Source organism: Castor canadensis, chromosome 6 (assembly GCF_047511655.1).
Source record: "Castor canadensis chromosome 6, mCasCan1.hap1v2, whole genome shotgun sequence".
Classification (NCBI taxonomy): domain Eukaryota; kingdom Metazoa; phylum Chordata; class Mammalia; order Rodentia; family Castoridae; genus Castor; species Castor canadensis.
Window position 1 is genome coordinate 81,942,242 of NC_133391.1, and position 15,207 is coordinate 81,957,448.

Here is a 15,207-nt window from a genome sequence, read left to right on the forward strand (position 1 = left end):
CTGCAGTCAGTCGCTGTCACGATGATAGAGGTACTGACAACTGACTCTCAGAAACTGCTACACCAACTGAATACCCTGTTGGAACAGGAGTCTAGATGTCAGCCAAAGGTCTGGCTTGAGACTAATTGAGTCTGCACACGATAATGGCCTCAGGATGATTGCAAAACTATGGGACTTTGAAGGAAAGGATCTTCTTAGTCTAACTCAGTTCTTTGGCTTTGACACGGAGACATTTTCTCTAGCTGTGAATTTATTGGACAGATTCCTATGTAAGATGAAGGTGCAGCCCAAGCATCCTGGGTGTGTTGGACTGACCTGCTTTTATTTGGCTGTAAAGTCAATAGAAGAGGAAAGGAATGTCCCATTGGCAACTGACGTGATCCAAGTAAGTCAGTACAGGTTCACGGTTTCAGACTTGATGAGAATGGAGAAAATTGTCTTGGAGAAGGTGTGCTGGAAAGTCAAAGCTACTACTGCCTTTCAATTTCTGCAGCTCTATTATTCACTCATTCAAGAGAATTTGCCATTTGAAAGGAGAAATAGCCTGAATTTTGAAAGACTAGAAGCTCACCTTAAAGCATGCCACTGCAGGATATTTTCTAAAGCAAAGCCTTCTGTGTTGGCATTGTCCACCATTGCTTTGGAGGTCCAAGCGCAGAAGTGCACAGAATTAACAGAAGGACTAGAATGTCTTCAGAAACAGTCCAAGAGAAATGGCAGAGATTTGACCTTCTGGCAAGAGCGTGTATGCAAGTGTTTGACTGACTATTCATCAAACGAGTGTTCTAAACCAAATGTCCAGAAGTTGAAATGGATTATTTCTGGGCAGACGGCACGACAGTTAAAGCATAGTTACCACAGAATAACTTACCTTCCAACGATTCCGAAATGGTTTCTTAATTGACAAATTTTGTTTTTGTTCTGTGTAGAGAAAATTTCCCAGTGGTATAATTGTCTTCTACAACTGATGAATTGAAATATTATCTTTAAAGTAAACAAAATGAAGTTTGAATAGCAAAGGGGAAAACGACTTCACTGATCTAGTCAGCTGATATTTGAAGTAATTTACTGTACCTGTGCCCTAAGAGAGTGACTAACCTCTGGTATGTGTGTTAACCATTTCATTAAATTAGCTTAGAAAACAGCACCCTCCTTAAAATAGCCTGAATTTTTATAGTAGTATTTTTCAGTATTTTTTAAATGCATATCATCTTGCCGTATGTAGACACAAGCTTCAGTTCATTTAAAGTTACACAAGCCTAAGCAGAACAACAGGACCAAAAGTTTGAACCATATATGAACTAATTTGAGTCTGTTAACTTATAAGCAAAATCATTATGAACTTGGTACTGCACTTAAAGAAAAAGTAGTATGAGGCAAATGACCTCCACATTATGTTTCTGGAAAGTGCCCAGGCGCCTCACACTATAACCACAGCACTGCTATAGCAGGTAGGCTCCTAGAAAGAAAAAATGTCAGCTTGGTCATTGCACAGAGTATACATTCTTGACATCTAAATTTGTTAACACAATAGTGCTTTATCTTCTTGTGCTCAAAAGTAAGTGTTAACATTTAACACATTTACATATGACATGAATCTTAAATATTAACCATTCATTCTTAGCAGTTAGTGATATTTAGGTAGTTGGTTTGTTGTTGTTTACTTAAATAATATTGCAGCAACAACAAAATAGTCTTCTCTGAAGCCTTTCTCCACAACCCTGAGCTATGGACTTTACAATGGATATAAGCTTTAAAACCTTAAAACATCACAAATAGACTTGGGAAACCTACCTAATTAACACTATGCTTAGTGGAAGTACGTTTAGCTTTGAATTCATCTGTGAAACATTCAAATGAGAGCTAAAAGCGTAAGTGTGAAATACTAGCAATGAACCTGAGACGGTTAACTGTGAATCTTCATTTTCTAGCATTGATCTAACTTTCTGTATTGGATTAACATATTGTATTTAGGTGGTAGTAAAAGTGGTAAACACTTATGAGGTTTACATCTTAAATTTTCACTTCATTTCTGAATTTTTATAATTTATGTATAATTTTCTTAATAACTTTGACTTGATTTAATTTAGTAGGTCATGGCTGGATCTGTTTTATGGACAAATATTTCTGGGATGTTTTGATTGTTTCGAGTGATATGATTCTATACTTTTTTCTTTTCTCTTTTTTTTTCCTATAGCCTTGTATCCATTATGACCAGGACACTTTTCTGATGCTCATATTTATGTGAAACTGTCTTTCTAGAACTTTTTGAAAATGTGGCACTTAATTGCTTAGTGCTTCTTGTTATGTTACTACTGTGAAGGGTGAAAGCATTCGTTGACTTCCTTTTTGAGATTTCCTGGCCCTATTTCCCTCTTCTGCTTATCTGCACCCTTTTTTTTCATTCATTTTTATTGTTTTGAACCTCCAGTGAGAGTTTATTCCCCAGAAGATTCTCCTCACTGTGAGCTGTCTCCTAAGACGGTCTGGGTATTTGGTTTTGAGGGTTCTTGGTTCTGACTGCTTCAGCCTTTTTTTCAGCTTTACTGGGGCTTCTTTGCAACTATCTAGGATTGGATTGGGCAAAGTGCTGCCCACTTTTATCTGCTGTTTTCACATCATCTGGTTTTGCTTTCCTTGGAGTAATGTTTGCTACTTGATCTTTTCTTTTCTATATTCATCCGGCAGCTGTTGTTTCCCTTTGCCTCCTCCCACACAGACACAGAAACAGACACCATGAAGATCTTGTAGATGTTGTTAGTTTCCTTGTACTGGGGGGGTGGAGTGGTGCTAAGTTTTTAAACATTGTTTTGTTTTTCCATATAGTTGATTGCTTTTCTAATGTAGACAAGGAGGTTCTTCATGAATGTGTTTTACTATATAAACAGGAAGTGTTAGCACCAATGAAAATTTTAAATACCTCTGATTCAATGGCAGACACATACACACTTCTTTCCTTTTCTTTGGCAGTACTGGGTTTGAACTCTGGGATTCACGTTTGCTAGGTGCTTTCCCACTTGAGCCATGCCCCCAGCCCTTTTGCTCTGGTTATTTTGGCAATAGGGTCTTTTGCCTGGTTTCATGATCTTCATATTTGCCCCTTCTCTCTTCTCCCCCCCAATAGCTGTCTCTGGGATGAGGATGACAGGTGTGCTGCCACTATGCCAAACTTTTTCCATTGACATGGAGTCTAAAACTAACAAACTTTTTTGCCCTGGCTAACCTGGAACCACAATCCTCCTAATTTCAGCCTCCTAAGTAGCTGGGATAATGGGTGTGCAGCTCAGAAATGTCACTAGTGTTCAGTTCAGAAACAAAATTTAATGCTTTATTTCTCAACTCAATAGCTAGTGAAAATTGGTGCTTAAAGATTTTGTTTAATAAATCTGATCTGTTATAGAATCCTATAAAATGTCAATATGTATTCTAATACTCTTTTCTAGCTCTTATAATCCATGGTCCTCACCCTGAGAACCCCAACATAACAGTACAAATATAAAAACAAGTAATTTTACCACTTACCATCTAAAGAGAATGTACAGGAATCAGTTTAGTTATGTTAGCTTTTTACATGTGTGCACTATTAAATATCACTTGCTATATGTCAGAGCTGTAATATAAAAAGAAATAAAAATTTCAAAAGAACTTCTTACTCTTAACTTATTATAACACTTTATAAAATGAGAGATAGTAGAATTTGAAGATTACTTCATGATAGAATGGCCCAACTTTGGTTTAACTTCTAAAAATTTCATGTACACCACATTCCATGAATTTGACATGGACAGTTATGTTCAGCCATTTCCAGGGTTTTCAAGTCAGTTTCCAAGGCTTAAAAAAAATGGAGGGGTGAAGGTGTAGCTCAGTGGTAGAGCTCTTTCCCAATATGCACAAGGCTCTAAGTTCCATTCCCAGCACAGTACCACAAACAAAAACAAAATAAAAAACAGAAAGCAAACTGTTGTAAGTTGTGGTTTTGTGTGTGTGTATGTGTGTGTGTGAGTGCTGGGATTTGACTCAGGGTCAGGGACTCTACCAGTTGGGCTATGCCCTCAGCCCAACTTGTATATTTTTAACACATTCCCTGATTTCTTAAAAAGGGTCAGATATTATTTTTCAAGTGATATAAGTAGCACAAATCCATGTTTCTTCCCTCTGTGTGAATTTTTTTAACCTTGCAGTTCCAGAGTCATGGAAAATATAAGTGTTAAAAACAGTGGACATGCAGCAGCCAGGTTATGGAATCAACCTAGGTGTCTGTCAACAGATGATGGATAAAGAAAATGTGGTGTATACGCACAATGGAGTGTTATACTGCCATAAAGAAGAGTGACGTTATGTCATTTGCAGGAAAGTGGATGGAACTGGATGTCATGATGTTAAGCGAAATAAACTAGATGAATATTGCATGCTTTCTCTTATACCCAGAATCTAGATTTTTAAAAAAACGACATGATAGTAGAAGGGAACTATTTGTAAAGAGGAAGAGACCAGTGGGGAGGGAGGAGGAAGGACAAGAGAGAGTAATGGGTGGGCGAATATGATCAAAATATATTCTATACATATACGGAATGTCATGATGAAACCCATCAAAGCGTACAAAAGTCATGAAAAATAAAAAAGGGGAAAACCCAGTGACATTATGATAAGTACAGTCACTGAACCATGTGTGTGATAAAAAGGTACAGTTTTTGTTTTTAGAGAATTTGTTCTTCCAAAATTATATTTCCTCCCCTTAGGTTAATTGAACTAGTTGAAGGCTTGAGATGCAAAGGAAGAGAAGATTATGTGATGATTCAGGTAGGAAAATCTCTCCCTGTTTGCTAGACCTTTCTTGTCCTGACATTGCCATTTCTCAAGGCGACAGGTGGCAGGAGCAGCTGCTGTCGGCTGTAGCTCTTGCCAGAGTCACAGTTTCTGGCCCTTCTAACTACTGACTGTTCTTGATGCAGGGGATGCATACACTGTGAATTCCTGTGGCTCCCAGCTGTGCAGTCTTTCTGGGTTATCTCAGGGATAGTTTCAACTTCTGGGAAGATGGTCCTGTCAGCAAAACATCACATCACATTCAGAATGGATCCACCTATGTGGCCCACTTTCTTCCTCTCGGGACAGTGAACTCATACTGCATACTCATTGTCCCAACCTTCTGCTATATGATAAAGTTGGCCTGGCATGTATTCTGTGTGCACCTATACACATGCACACATATATATGCATGACATATGTTTTTATGCATATACATGTGAACATACAAATATATATAATTAAAATATTTATGTGGTTTCTCATTACGTAGAAAAAACCTCACTGAAATTCATTGTTAACTATTTATTTCAGGCAAAATTATTTATCATTAACCTTCTGATATAGCAAGCAAAAAGCTAAATGAATCAGAGGGACTCTAAAGAAAATATGATGATGCAGCAGTTGGAGACTTGTGGGTGGTATAATAGAAAAAACCCAGAGCTAAGAAGAGGGTAGCTGCTACCACTCCTTGCCTAAAAGGGCCAAGGCAGCAAGGTGTTCCTAGAAGTCAGAGGGTGGAGAGTAGGTAACACTTTGAGAGAACCAGTGGATTTCTCTTTGGGGATCCTATTCTTTTCCCTTTTTGATTGTCCTTCCCTATTGGTTGAAGCTAACCAGAAGTCTCAATGCATGGAAGCCTGTTGGGTAACAGCAGGGTGGGAAGGAGGCATAATGGATCTGAATGGACAAACAGAAAATATTCAGTACACTAGCTAATTGTCTAATTAAAATAAGCCTGCATCAGGTAAGCATTTATCCTGCTGTTGTAATGCAAAACTTGCGTCTTATAAACATGGCATATTAACTTAGTGTCTTCTTCCTTTACTAAGGTAGAAACACTCTTCTTACCTGAGTATAAGTTGCTCACTAGATAAATGTGAATTTACATTTTTATCTCCATCTTCCTTCCCCTTCAAAATAAAACAAAAAATAAGACCATGTACTTACTTAAGGATCAACCTAGAAGCAGACCCCAAAAAGTAACTAACTTTACAAAAGTATATAGAAGCCAGATGGAAATGAAAAATCCTGTTATTAGTCTGTGTAAGTTATCTATAAAATTCTTTTACCTGCATGTATATTTCTAGACTCATGAATATATATATATATATGTATATATATATATATATATTACATGGATATATATATTCATATGAGGCTTGTGTCACTTTATGATAGATTGTGAAAGTGTGTCCTCAGGCAATTTCATTGCTATGAGAACATCATAGGGTTACGTACAGAAACCTAGATTGTATAGTCAGTCAGTTACTCAGTGTAGCCTCTTGATGAGATCAAGAGCTACAGTAAACATGAGATGTACGATGCTGTTATCGGCATAACACTGTTTTGTAATTAATGTTTTTATAAGTAGAAAGAAATAATGGTAAAATAATGATAAAAAGTACACATAAACTAGCAACAGTCATTTATTATCATTGTCAGCTATTATGTTCTGGACACAATTGTATTTGTTATACTTTTACACTATTGGCAACACAGTTGGCTTGTTTACACCAACATTACCACAAACATGTAAGTATGACACAGTGCCATGATGTTACAACAGCTACCTCACTCGGACTTGGGAACTTTTTGTTTTATGAAAATCTTGTAGGACTACCATTGTATAGTTTTAGAAGAACAAACTCCTCAAATGGTGTTTTGTGGCATGTGACTGTACATAGATGTAACACATAGAGCTGACAATGACATGGACTCCATTCATGTTGTTCTGGTTACTGCTTTTACCATCACCTGTGCTGTGGAAATTTAAGTATGCAGGCACACACAGGTGAATGTGTGTGTGTGTGTGTGTGCATACATATATATGTACTTATAAACATATAGCCATTTAATATATTATTTATTCTGTAGAAGTTGACACAAGTCAGTTTTTATGCCACTGAACATGCGAAGAAAGATTCAAAATTTTGAGTTCAAAAGGTGAAAACCATACTCTTCACTGTGCTGAACAAGGATAGCAATTCCTAGGAGGCCTCTGCTGATAAGAGATTTCCAAAGGATTAATAGGGTTTGGGCCTGTCCGAGAATGTTCCTTGATTCTTTATTTTAGTGGAAACATCACAAACTATCTTGGTATGAATAACTTTCTGTTGCTTCCCCAACAGAGTTCTTAGATTGCTGACTTGGCAAAGCACGGTTATTTCCATTCCTTTCATATCATTATTTATATAACTCAGTGCAAGGTTTCCAACATTTCTTGCCTAATGGCTCTTAAAATCAACAATCTGAGCACTTTGGGAAGATAGATTGTGTCTGTGTTGGTGTTAGGGTACAACTTTGATGGAGCCTGGTCTGCTCTCCCCTATGTTTTCAATCAGTGTACAGAAGGCATCATGTGGCCACACCTGGGATGGAAATAAGAAATTGGATAAATGGGGCTCAATACAAACTTTGCAAGGAAAAAAGTTGCAAAGAAACCAATGTGGAACAAATGCTACCTTTCTAAGCTTGCTAGCATTTTCTCATTTTATTTTGAAGTATTTATTACAAAAGTAATATATCTGGTTATGAAAATTAAATGCTATGTAAACATTTAGTAATATAATGCAATTCCTCTGTAGTCTCACTCTCCAGAAATAACTGTCTCTAACAGTTTGTGTATATTCCAGAATTTATTTTTGCATTTTTATGAAGTGGTTCTTCTTTTCCTTCTCCTTCTTTGTTCTCTTTCTTTCTGTTCTTTGGCTTCCTTTCCTCCTCTCTCTTCTTTCCCTTCTCTTTACACTTAATCTTCCTCCCCTTTCTTTTCTTCTCATTTCTCTTTCATGTATGCCTTCCTCTCATTTCCCTCCCCTTCTTCCTTCTGTTTCTGTACTTCACATTAGTACATGTGGTAGTGTTGGATCAAAGATTCTTAATTTTTAAAAGTTTAGTAGATTGCCAAAAAATATTTTGCCAATCAATATATTAGTAGTTGTTTTACCAAATGAAGTTGTGTTAAGATGTATCTCTCCAAACACTCATCAGTACTGGTGAATGTATCCCATTCAAGTACCAACCAGGCCTGACTCTGCTTAGCTTTCAAGATCAGACGAGACTAGGCACATTCAGGGTGGAATGGGTGTAGACAATACTGGTGAATATCAGTGTTTAAACTTTGGCAATCTTGTTTTAATTTGAATTTATTTTTTCTTCTTTATTGGCTCATAATTTTTCTTCTATGGTGTCTACTAATGTATATATTGTCCCTATTGGGTTACTTGTTGAAAATAATAATTTTAATGTATATTGATATATTATATAATATATTATAACAAATGTATATTATACATTAATATATATTGATGTGTATATTGTATATATTGTCTATATTTTCCCCTTATTGCCTCTGTTTTCTTCACTTTGTGGTTTATTTTGTCTTGAAGAACGTTCAAATTTTCATGTGATATATTCCATAATTTCTTCTAGATTTTATGTCATGCTTAGGAATGCCTCCTCTGTGCTCAGTTTATAGCAGATATTTATTATTTTTCCTTTAGTTCCTTTGTGAATTTGCTTTTCTACTTTGTATGTAAGTTTAGCATGCTTCTAAAGTTTATTTGGAGCAAGATGTAAGGCATGGATTCAGTTTAATTATTTTCTAAATTGCTATCCTTTTCCGAATGGCTGGCTCATTGTACCACCTGCTTCTTTGAATAGTCCATTTTTCCTGCTGCTGTTTTAGACTACAATTCTTACCAAATATTGCATTTAGACAGAGTTGGGTCTATTTTGTTTTATTATTCTGGCTGTCTATTTCTGTGTTGACACTGTGGTTTTTATTACTGTAGCTTTAATGTATTTGAACACTTAAAAGATCTTTCACTTCCCTTTGCCAAAATGCAAGGTCAACTTTCTAACTAGAATGGGGTTATTGAAAGTACCTTTATATTGAGTCTTTCTATCAAAAAATAAAATGATGCTAGTTTTTCAAGTCTTCTTTTCTATTGTGCAGTAAAGTTGTTCTTCTATGAGAACCATGTCTTTCTGGTTAAGCTTTTCTGGAATGTTTGCAAGTTTTTGTTTTTCATATTTATTTTAGATCCAGCAAAATGCCAAATAACTTGTTTTCTTCCAGTATATTCTCAGTGGCTTAACTTTGGTTTTCCAGATATATAATCATATAGTCTGAAAATAGTAATGACACTGCCTTTTTTAGATTTCTAGAACTATAATTATAACTAACACTTACATAACTTTGCTTTCAAGATTCAAAGCGTGGCTACCATGAATGTTTGTATTACTTTGAGTCAGTGTATACCGCAAGTTAGTTCATTGTGAGTTCCTCATGGTGAGTTCTTTGTTTTGAGTCTTATTTAAATTGGCTTTTTAAGGATTCATGTATAGTTCTTCTTCAAAAAGAGCTGTTAAGTGATGTTAATCCAGGGGAATTGTAAAATCAGACATTTCCTTCTGCTTTGGATGACAGCCTGCCTGATTAGATAGTTCTTAAGTTCCATCTCTTCCCTTCCAACACTGCAGGTTTGATTCCTGTGTCTTTTTGATCTTCAGTATTGCTGAAGTGTAGGCTGAGATTTCTCTTCTTTACAAAAGTTGTTGGAGATCTGATTCTTCTCCTCTGGTACTTGTTAGAATCTTTGCTTTACAGTGCATGAACATACAAGGAAAAATCTCCATGGCTCTCATTTAGTCAAGGGACACTTGTAATGGATTTATTTTGGAGACTTACCTCTGCAGTTTTTCTTGACTGTTTGAAGCTATTTAGGGTTTGTTTTTGTCTTTTCAAAGTCATTTTTAACTTAGCCATCTTAGACAAATAGGATACTAAGTCTACTTGCCTACCTCTATTACTTATCTGTACTTGGTATTTTTTCTCACTCTCATCATTAAGTTCTTTTTGTGTGTGTGTTTCTTAATGAATGTCATTTCATTTTATACTTTGTGTATGATTCTGCATTATTTTCCTACTCAATGAACTCACGTGAGTGGCAGACAGTGTCAAATGTAGGGAAAATTTCCTTCTATTAGCTCTTCCAAAGAATCTGGGACACAGAAAAAAATGTTAAAACCGAATTATGTTTCTTCAAAAGACTCATTTGTTTCCTATCAGCTCCTTAATATTCATTAGGAGAAATAAGTATAGTGTTTTTAGTATTCCATCTAGACTAATGGTGAGACATAGGTTAAAAGAATAACATCAAAAGGTTCCTGAATGGGCCAAATGTTTTGGATACAAACTTCTTGAATATTTCATAAGGAAAGTCTCACAAAAAGGTGACATTGTGTTATTATTCCTGCCTGGTGTCTGAAAACATGAAACTTAGGACTATAAGTATCTGAAATAGCAGAATATAATAGGAGTATTTTATAGAATTACATCCTTTCAACAGTGCTGAAGTCTTTTCACACACATTTTCATTTAGTGCAAAATCTAATTTTGCTAATTTGCCAAAAGAAAATGTCAACTTAGAGATTAATTTGGTTTCATCAAGATGTTTATTGGAATCTGATTTTACAACTATGTATGCAATATATAATACACTCTTGCAGATCTTATCAATTATAGTACTAATAGATAAAATTTAGATTATTTAGTTTAAATTTCCATTCTACTTAGCTAACAAGTTTTAATTCTAAATATACAACCTAATAGAAAAACATGAAGGGAAAAAATCTATTATTGGTGGCTAACTTTCTAAGTATTTAAAAAAAATCACTTACTGTAAGAAAATTCTGGAGTTTATTTAAATGTGTATGTGGTATTAATCAGCTATAATCACAGGAATGTCTCATAGTTAAAACTGTATGACTTATAATAAGGCGATTCTTTCTCCTGCTCAGGCCTCTACATTCAGTGGCAATGTTTGATCTAGTCTGCATTAGTTGAGTATTTCTTCTTCAGGCTGCTGGTTGGGGTTATGTCTACTTTACATGTGTTTTACTGTTCTCGGACAGTGTCTGCTTAGCAGTTCCTCTTGTAAAGAGGAGAAACACAAGAATCAAATCTGACTATGCAAACACATTTAAGGTCTCCCTGCCTATCATCTAAGGTTTCGTTGGCCAAAATCAGCCACACGGCTAAATCCAAACTCCACAAGGAACTATATCATGTCCACAGAGGAGTGGGAAAAGTAAAAAGAGTAAGTTCTTACTGAATATTAATCTAATGAGCCAAACTATTTTGTGTGTTTGATTCTTTATGCTAAATGGCAAAGATTTAAAGAACCATTTTCCATGAAATAATCTGCAGATAAACTATCCCTTTTATTTTCAAGGCAATGGTTTAATGTAAATAGAAGTGTCAATTTCCCAATCCCTACTTTAAGACCCCTAGATGAACTTTTATATGTTTAAGCAGCTGTTTGCTTTGTTTTCAGTTGTTTATTTTCATTTCACACACACACACACACACGCACACACACGCAACACAATTGGTGGATTGATAAATTTCACTCATTTGTTCCTCCTATTTTTTCATGTTAGAACAAACATATCTCTGATTAGAGGAAATAAATAGAATGGATATCCTATAAAAAAGTCGGGCTGAGCAAGGGCAGAAACCACATCTGAATTAGCTAGCTATTTCTTGGCAACCGGTCTGATATTTGCTCTCAGTAGGCACTCAATAAATACTTAGCTGGCTAATTACCAACTTGCAAAAGGATCCATCCTTCTTGTCTTCTACCTCTGCGTTGAGGGCAACAATTGCTGTCTGGGTTTTTAGGTGTCTTACCTATCCTCACCCCTCCCTTGTGTGCTCTCGTTTTATCATGTGCTCAAAGTCCAGTCCCCTTGTTGTGTTTGCCCTTGATCTAATGTCCACATATGAGGGAGAACATATGATTTTTAGTCTTTTGGGCCAGGCTAACCTCACTCAGAATGATGTTCTCCAATTCCATCCATTTACCAGCGAATGATAACATTTCGTTCTTCTTCATGGCTGCATAAAATTCCATTGTGTATAGATACCACATTTTCTTAATCCATTCGTCAGTGGTGGGGCATCTTGGCTGTTTCCATAACTTGGCTATGGTGAATAGTGCCGTAATAAACATGGGTGTGCAGGTGCCTCTGGAGTAACCTGTGTCACAGTCTTTGGGTATATCCCCAAGAGTAGTATTGCTGGATCATATGGTAGATCTATGTTTAGATTTTTAAGTAGCCTCCAATATTTTTTCCAGAGTGGTTGTACTAGTTTACATTTCCACCAACAGTGTAAGAGGGCTCTTTTGCCCCGCATCCTCGCCAACACCTGTTGTTGGTGGTGTTGCTGATGATGGCTATTCTAACAGGGGTGAGGTGGAATCTTAGCGTGGTTTTAATTTGCATTTCCTTTATTGCTAGAGATGGTGAGCATTTTTTCATGTGTTTTTTGGCCATGTGAATTTCTTCTTTTGAGAAAGTTCTGTTTAGTTCACTTGCCCATTTCTTTATTGGTTCATTAATTTTGGGAGAATTTAGTTTTTTAAGTTCCCTATATATTCTGGTTATCAGTCCTTTGTCTGATGTGTAGCTGGCAAATATTTTCTCCCACTCTATGGGTGGTCTCTTCAGTTTAGAGACCATTTCTTTTGTTGAGCAGAAGGTTTTTAGTTTTATGAAGTCCCATTTATCTATGCTATCTCTTAGTTGCTGAGCTGCTGGGGTTTCGTTGAGAAAGTTCTTACCTATACCTACTAACTCCAGAGTATTTCCTACTCTTTCCTGTATCAACTTAAGAGTTTGGGGTCTGATATTAAGATCCTTGATCCATTTTGAGTTAATCTTGGTATAGGGTGATATACATGGACCTAGTTTCAGTTTTTTGCAGACTGCTAACCAGTTTTCCCAGCAGTTTTTGTTGAAAAGGCTGCTATTTCTCCATCATATATTTTTAGCACCTTTATCAAAGACATTGGTTATAGTTGTGTGGCTTCATATCTGGGTCCTCTATTCTACTGGTCTTCATGTCTGTTTTTGTGCCAGTACCATGCTGTTTTTATTGCTACAGCTTTGTAATATAGTTTGAAGTTGGGTATCGTGATACCTCCTGCATTGTTCTTTTGACTGAGTATTGCCTTGGCTATTCGTGGCCTCTTGTGTTTCCATATAAATTGAACTGTTGATTTTTCAATGTCTTTAATAAATGTCATTGGAATTTTGATGGGAATTGCATTAAACATGTAGATTACTTTTGGGAGTATTGACATTTTTACTATGTTGATTCTACCAATCCATGAGCATGGGAGATTTCTCCACTTTCTATAGTCTTCCTCAATCTCTTTCTTCAGAAGTGTATAGTTTTCCTTGTAGAGGTCTTTCACATCTTTTGTTAGGTTTACACCTAGGTTTTTGATTTTTTTTTGAGGCTATTGTAAATGGAATTATTTTCATATATTCTATCTCAGTTTGTTCATTATTAGTGTATAGAAATGTTAATGATTTTTCTATGTTGATTTTATATCCTACTACCTTGCTCTGGCTATTGATGATGTCTAGGAGCTTTTGAGTAGAGTTTTTTGGGTCTTTAATGTATAGGATCATGTCATCTGCAAATAGGGATATTTTGATATTTTGATATCTTTACCTATTTGTATTCCTTTTGTTCCTTCTTCTTGCCTAATTGCTCTGGCTAGGAATTCCAGTGCTATGTTGAATAGGAGTGGAGATAGTGGGCATCCTTATCTAGTTCCTGATTTTAGAAGGAATGGTTTCAGCTCTTCTCTGTTAAGTATAATGCTGGCTGTAGGTTTGTCATATATAGCTTTTATGATGTTGAGGTACTTTTCTTCTATTCCTAGTTTTCTTAGAGCTTTTACCATGAAATGGTGTTGGATCTTATCAAAGGCATTTTCTGCATCTATTGAGATGATCAAGTGGTTTTTGTCTTTGCTTCTGTTAATGTGGTTTATTATGTTTATTGATTTTCATATGTTGAACCACCCCTGCATTCCTGGGATGAAGCCTAGTTGGCCATGGTGAATGATCTTTTTGATGTGTTGTTGAATTCGGTTTGCCATTATTTTATTGAGGATTTTTGCATCAATGTTCATTAAGGATATTGGCTTATAGTTCTCCTTTTTGGAGGTGTCTTTGCCTGGTTTTGGGATAAGTGTAATACTGGCTTCGTAAAATGTGTTAGGCAATTTTCCTTCCCTTTCTATTTTGTGGAATAGTTTAAGGAGGGTTGGTGTCAGTTCTTCTTTAAAGGTCTGATAGAATTCAGCAGAGAATCCATCAGGTCCTGGACTTTTCTTTTTGGGGAGACTCTTGACTGCTTCAACTTCATTTTGTGTTATAGATCTAGTCAGGTGATTAATATCCTCTTGGTTCAGTTTTGGATGATCATATGTATCTAGAACTCTGTTCATTTCTTTAAGATTTTTTTTTTATTATTCATATGTGCATACATGGCTTGGGTCAAGATTTTTGATTTTATTTGAATATAGGTTCTCAAAGTAGTCTCTGATGATTTCCTGTACTTCCATGGTGTTTATTTTTATCTCCCCTTTTGCATTCCTGATTCTATTAATTTGGGTTTTTTCTCTTCTCATTTTAGTCAGGTTTTCCAGGGGTCTGTCGATTTTGTTTATTTTTTCAAAGAACCAACTTTTTGTTTCATTTATTCTTTGTAAGGTTTTTTTGGTTTCTGTCTCATTGATTTCAGCTCTTATTGTTATTATTTCTCTCCTTCTATTTGTTTTGAGATTTGCTTGTTCTTGTTTTTCTAGGAGTTTGAGATGTATCATTAGGTCATTGATTTGGGATCTTTTAGTCTTTTTAATATATGCATTCATGGCTATAAACTTTTCTCTCAGGACTGCCTTAGTTGTGTCCCATAGGTTCTGGTAGGTTGTGTTTTCATTTTCATTGACCTCCTGGAACTTTTTCATTCCTTCTTTTATTTCATCAATGACTCATTGTTCATTAAGTAATGAGTTATTCAGTTTCCAGTTGTTTGCATGTTTTTGTCTTTACTTTTGTTGTTGAGTTCTAGTTTTATTGCATTGTGATCAGATAGAATGCATGGTATAATTTCTATTTTCTTATATTTGATGAGGCTTGCTTTGTGCTGTAAGATATGATCTATTTTGGAGAAGGTTCCATGGGCTGCTGAGAAGAATGTATATTGTGTAGATTTGGATGAAATGATCTGTAGACATTAATTATGTCCATTCGATCTATGGTATATTTTAGTTCTAGGATTTCTTTATTGATTTTTTGTTTGGATGACCT

The 15,207-nt window shown here is 35.7% G+C and overlaps 1 pseudogene; it reads left to right on the plus strand.

Annotated features, from left to right (window-relative positions):
• Positions 1 to 21: 21 nt before the first annotated feature.
• Positions 22 to 904, plus strand: LOC141424297 (cyclin-G1 pseudogene; annotated as a pseudogene).
• Positions 905 to 15,207: the final 14,303 nt, after the last annotated feature.